The sequence below is a fragment of the Macadamia integrifolia genome, chromosome 12 (assembly GCF_013358625.1).
Source record: "Macadamia integrifolia cultivar HAES 741 chromosome 12, SCU_Mint_v3, whole genome shotgun sequence".
NCBI lineage: Eukaryota > Viridiplantae > Streptophyta > Magnoliopsida > Proteales > Proteaceae > Macadamia > Macadamia integrifolia.
The window spans coordinates 14,496,389-14,502,532 of record NC_056568.1 but is presented as its reverse complement, the minus strand read 5'-3'; the positions used below and the strand labels follow the sequence as shown (position 1 = coordinate 14,502,532).

General features: G+C 37.9%; 1 long non-coding RNA gene across 1 annotated transcript; it reads right to left on the bottom strand.

The window, feature by feature from the left end:
• Nucleotides 1-2,571, bottom strand: LOC122058315. Its single transcript, XR_006133721.1, has 3 exons — nucleotides 2,384-2,571; nucleotides 2,168-2,289; nucleotides 1-253 (listed from the first exon to the last, which is right to left on the bottom strand). It is a non-coding gene; the product is annotated as an uncharacterized LOC122058315 (long non-coding RNA).
• Between the last annotated feature and the right edge of the window lie 3,573 nt (nucleotides 2,572-6,144).

Sequence of the window (6,144 nt, the reverse complement as noted above, 5' to 3'; positions counted from 1 at the left end):
TTGCAAACTGAAAACTTTCTTTTATTTACAAATTTAACTTACAATTAATACAATCAGCTGTATTTACATAAATAAATTCTAAGGGGCAAATCACATACGGCAAGGGATTCTGTTCAAAAGAAGGATTAAACATTTTTTGAATCATTAGAAGAAAGATAACCAAATAACAAAACTTTGGTCTTCTTCCTAACTTGGTCTGATGAAATTCACTTGTCTTCAAAGATATATGCTTGTTAATCTGCTTCCAAAGCTCCTGCCCAAAGTGAAAGGAATTAAATTAGATTTCACCACTTTCCTGACCATGCTTGGTTCATAATGTACCTGGATTCATTCATTAGCAAATTTTGATGAAGAGATTAACAAGATTTATTTCAAGCAGAAGGTGATACAAACTTAGCATAAACTCTGCCAGTGTTTTAAGTTGCCGGTCCCAAGCCTGGATAAAGGAGGAGGGTTGGTGCATCTGGTTGCCATCTGGCATCGTAAAAACATTAACCAAATCCTTTTGCATGGATCCCAAAACTTTATATTTTTGATCTTATGCTAAGACGCACCCGGAAGCGCGCGCTGCATTATAGCCAACCCCATTTAGTTGGTATAAGGAGTTAACTTGAGTTGTAAGGTGATACAAACTTGAATGAGAAATAAGAGTACCAAATGTAACCAATAGGATTAAATTGGTGATACATAAGATCAGAGTCCTCCATGTTTGATAGTCAAAAGTGTTAAACCCTTATAAATGTAAATTACTACATATTCTGTCTATGGGTTGCAATGTTTTTCACATAGTTACCTTGACCATGGTTCAAAACTGGGATGCATGGATATTGAAGTGATAATAGTGTACAAACGCAATCCTAAAACGATGCAGAAGATAATGAAAATACAAGAACAAGTAATGCACACAGATTTACGAGGTTCGGCAACATTGCCTACGTCCTCGGTGAGATGAGATCCTGCTTCGCTATCAATGGAAAATAGGGTTACAACGCTCTTCCCTCACACCTCTCAGTATTGCTTGCATTACAGAGAAAGAAACCATCGTTACAAATATAAAATGAAAAAACCCTATTCCGTAAAGTACACAACTGCACTCAAATAAAAAAATTCGAGTGGGCCCCACGGCCCCCTAACCGGCTAGCGGGACCGCCGTCCTGCCTGTCGATGCGCTGCACCAGTACTCCTTGGATTAAACTGTTACGAAATACAAGACATCGTACATCAACAATGACATCGTACATCAACAAATAGTAGCCCATCATGTGTTATAATGGAAGCCTTGATTCTTAACAAAGAAATTAAATTATGTCTAGCACATACTGGTACGAATTTGTCAGCCAAATGGACTGAACCTAACAATGCAATTCACTGACATTTTACTTTCTAAAATCTATCATGGATCTGGGAAATTCATTTTTTTTGTCAAAGTTCTTACGATCTAAACAGAGTGAAGATGGCAAAGCAGGATTTACATGGACGACCCCAATTAATTGGGATAAAGCTTGATCGACATGGGATGAGAGCCTATAACACCTGGAAAAACTGATATTCAGTCTTTGTCTCACAATTTTACACACAAGAACAAAATTTGAACACCTTCCCATGAACTTTGACAAAATCTGCTCGAAGTAGCCCTTTTTTTTTTCTCTTCCCTTCCCTTTTTGTGCTTGGTCTGTACTCTGTAGTAACCACTTATTGATGCCATAGCCAGGCATGTTAAAGGGTATATAGCATTTTGATTCTAGACCATATTTAGCACATTTTGAATTGGGTCTAGGAGTTTTTGAAAAACAAAACAGATATTCACCATAAACTGTACAGAGAGATGCTGAAAGCAAGCAACGCCATTAAGAAAGCAATCGCAACCACCAGTATTTTCAGGTTCGGATCAGAAGACCAGGCCAAAGGTAGATCATTCAGACCATAGTCTGCTAAGCCGAACAATCCAATCCAAGTGGTGGGGAACATCGACTGTTCATCAAAAATTCTAGAAAAGAACATTTTTTCAGGAAATCAGTAAACACGTAGAGGAAGGAAGAAATCCTATAAATTAAGCTGACAAAGGACATGATTTTACGGATCTTGATAACAAACTGTAGTGAATATGTTTCTGCCATAAGAAAATTGAATTTAATTTGGCATCTTCGTTGAAAGGAAGACCACTCACCTGCATTCAATTATCGTAGCTCAAAAGGGCGGCAACCATTTCTGGAGTAACCTTCCGCGTCAGCTTAATGTTCGAGGAAATGAACCAGATATGTCATCTCATTATCCATGGCAGTTATGTGCCTGAGTCAATACAAGATAAGGTTCGAAATTTCAGCAGTGAATAAGGAATGAAGAAGAACACATTCAAAAACAGTAATCTGTAACTGAAATAAACCTTCAAAAGTTTATCCAGAATCTCTTCTTAAGAAAAAGAGAAAACAGAACCAATTAAATGCAGATTGATAGAAAAAAAGGCCGTCATAGACGAAATTCAGGTTAGACCTTGGATCTTGACAAGAAAGTGCCCTAATTGGGAAGGGGTTGCAGAGAAGAAAAGGGAAGATAAGAGCGGAAAACTTCAGGATGTGCGAACTGCGAAGCATGGCTTTAGGGGACGGTATGATACCGATCCGGATGGATCGGATCGGATCGGATCGGATAGGCACGTGTCGGTCATTTTGCCCTTGTTTTTTTAAAAATATAATTTTTTACTATTTGACCCTTGAAACGATATGAATAACCAATTCAGATCGATCAAAAAAATGGATTGAAAAAAGGCCATGTAAATGATGCCCCACCCTTCTGAAACCCAAAAAATTCAATCGTTTGTGCCCATGTGTGCCCCAACCCCATGTTAGCATAAAGGCACACAATCAGAGAGCATTATTTCCCTTATAATTTTTTGGGGTGAATGAAAAAATGGGAAGAAGAACATCACCTGATCACGAGTCCTTGCACCAGCATGGGACCAATGAGAGAGTGTGTAAGTGCATCAGTAAGGGTAACTATTTTGTATCTTACAATGGTGGTTGTTGGGCCACATGACTAAATATCATTCTTTTCTCCATGAAAAAAATGTGAAAAAATCCACTCCATGTTATAAGAGGAGTACTCGTATAAGACTACTGTAAGGATGGAAGTATTCCGGTAATGCAGAAGACGAACTTTTGGTGCAGTGATGTTGAAGCAAACGAACCAAAGTGGGTCGAGTCGTATCAGATGACACTCTCCTTAAGGTTTGAAACGCCCCCTATAGAAGTACAATTGGTGTTCTTATGTTTTACCTCCAAGATAAAACAATCATGTGATCTTTGTCTAATTGTACATATAGTCTGATCCTTTGAGAGAGAAAGGCTAGGCTCACTAAGCACAGTTTTGTAACACTGTTTTATGCAACGATTAAATAGAGAACAGAAAAGGAGGGGAGAAGACAGAGAGGAAATTGCCAAAAAAAATGTATGTATTGCTCTCAACAGAATATATAGATTCATATGGGTGCTACCTATACACTATACAAAGGCACATGTCCAAGTATAGACACCTCTCTGAATACATACAGACCTGTCTATGTGTGGACACCTCTATGAACCGAACCCCCACATCCATATGACAAAGGAGAATGAGTCTCTAAAGGGTTTGCACCCTTAAGTAATAAGCCTATATATATATATATATATATATACACTTCCACTCCTTTACTTCCAACGTGAGACTAAATAACTTATCCTAAAAGGAAAAGTCTTTGGCTTTTGCTTTTGTGTTTTGAATTTTTCATTCAAAACTTTCCTTCAACACTTTTGAGCTCAAGACCCAAAAGTTTAAGTGAAAGTAAAAGTAAAAATTAAAAACAAGGAGACATGTCACAATTTTGAAACTTTATTTTATAATATAAATTAGGAAAAGGAATATGAATGTTAGTAGAATACCTAGGTATCAGGTACATTAGCGAGATTTTAAATGTAGGATTTGAGAGAAACGTTAGACAGAGAGAAAATTTCCAAACCTTCAATCCACAGTTGTTACACCTTATCTCTCCTCTAATTCTATCTCCACCCTCGGTAGCCACGCCAGAACATTGCCACGCTGACGTTCTTCCCTCTGCAATTGTTCTATCTCTACCCTCGGTCTAACAATTCAAGCCATGCCAGAACTTTGCCACGCCGGCATTCTTTCCCCTACAATTGTTCTATGAGGTCTAACAATTCAAGCCACACCCGAAGCAACGTTCATAGGGTTTCGATTGTCTTTGGGATCATCCAATGCTCCCCTGTGCAATTGTTCAATGATGGTCTAACGATTCAAGCCACCTTGGAAACCGATGCTTTAAGTCCATTAAATCGATTGAGAAAGTTTCCTTCCCCTTCCTCAGGTAACCATCACCCCTAGTCACCCTCCCTTCCCTCTCCTCTCACGGTCATACTGCGGTTCCCAAAACCCTCCACCCCCAATAGCACCGCCATTTCTCTCTCAATCTGGTGTTAATAGGGCTAATCGATTCTTCCAATGAGCTCACCGACAAGCCCAGATCTGTCAAAACCAATCAAAGATTTATTTATTTATTTTTAAGAAAAAAGGATTTCTGCCCCATCGCAAGATCCCAGCTTTTACTTTGTTTTGGTTCTCTATTTTGGACATCAAATGCGGTTCTCTTCGAAACTTTCACTATCTTATTGTGGGTATAGTCCGCTCGTAGTCCCTTTTCCCAATCTCAGGGAGAGATTCAGATAAAACCGATGGGAGTGGGAGTGGGAGTCGGAGACGGAGAAAGCGAGGGAGAAGAAGAGGAAGTGGAAGCGTAGAGCGGCAGTAGTGGGCAACTTAGGTAGGACAACAGATATAAATGAATGAGATCAATTATGTTTCATCTAACGGTCCATAATTGCTAGTATACCTGATACCTAGGTTTCTTGTTAGCATTCCTGTCCTTTTCCCTATAAATTAATACTTATATTAGTAATACACTCCACATCATTAAAAAAAAAAAAAGTGTAAGATTCATTACATGGCCATTAATTCTGATATGCACAATGCCTTTGATTGAATTGACAGGGAAGTTTCTTCTTAATACTATGAAATGCTTAGGTTTTGATATAGGATCCTTATAAGTGGTTCTCCCTCAAATATCATTACCTCTCCTTGAGGATTGTGTCAAGGAGACCACATTAGCCTCTATGTTTCCTTAATTAAGACTAAACTCTATTAGGGTCAAAAGAAGAGGTCCTAGGGTCTCCTATATGTTCTTTGCTAATGATGGCAATTTTTTTCATGCAAGGCCACGGGCCACCCCTAAGGATGCTCAGGAAATTAGTGGTATCATTTCCCTCTATGGTAGTGTTTTAGGTCAAATAATCAATCATTAAAAATTCAACAAGAACGCTCCAAAGCATGTGAAATCTAATGTTTTAGATATTGTCAACATTAAATGTGTTTCCTCATCTGGCAATTATCTTGGTCTCCCTTCTGACATTAGTCGGTTTAAATTAAAAAATTCTCTTACATTGTCGATAGGATAAGAGATAGAATGCAAGATTGGAAAGAAATACTTCTTTCATATGCAAGAAAAGAGAATCTTATTAAGTTCAGCCGTTTTTTCCATCCCTAGTCGCTGAATATATTTGTTTTTGCTATCCCTTGTCTCTTAATGTCTTGTTTCATTTTGCCAAAGAGTAACACAAATGAGATTAATCGCATCCAAAGATAATTCTGGTGGGGCCAAGTCAAGAATGAGAAAGAAAAAAAAATCTCATGTGTTAGTTGGAACTTCATGAATAAGAGTAAAAGTGAAAGAGGGTTAGGTTTTAGAGATCTTCATCATTTTAATTTTGCTCTCTTTTTTCTAAACAAACTTGGCAATTATTGGTTAATCCTAATTCCATTTGGGCCAAATGCATGAAAGCTTGCTACTTTCATAATTTTTCCTGTCTTACATGCTCATGTTCCTAGAAAAAGCTTCCTTTGGTTAGAAAAGTGTCATGGTTGAGGTGATTGTTTTCTTTAAGGGTTTAGAAAAATTATTGACAGTGGCTCAACAATCAAAATTTGGTTCGATCCTTGGGTTTCTTTCACTCTAAGACTCGAGAATCTCATATCCCAAACCTACTCATCGTAATATTGAATTTGTTGCTGATCTCATTGAAGCTTTTAAAATATTGCTTT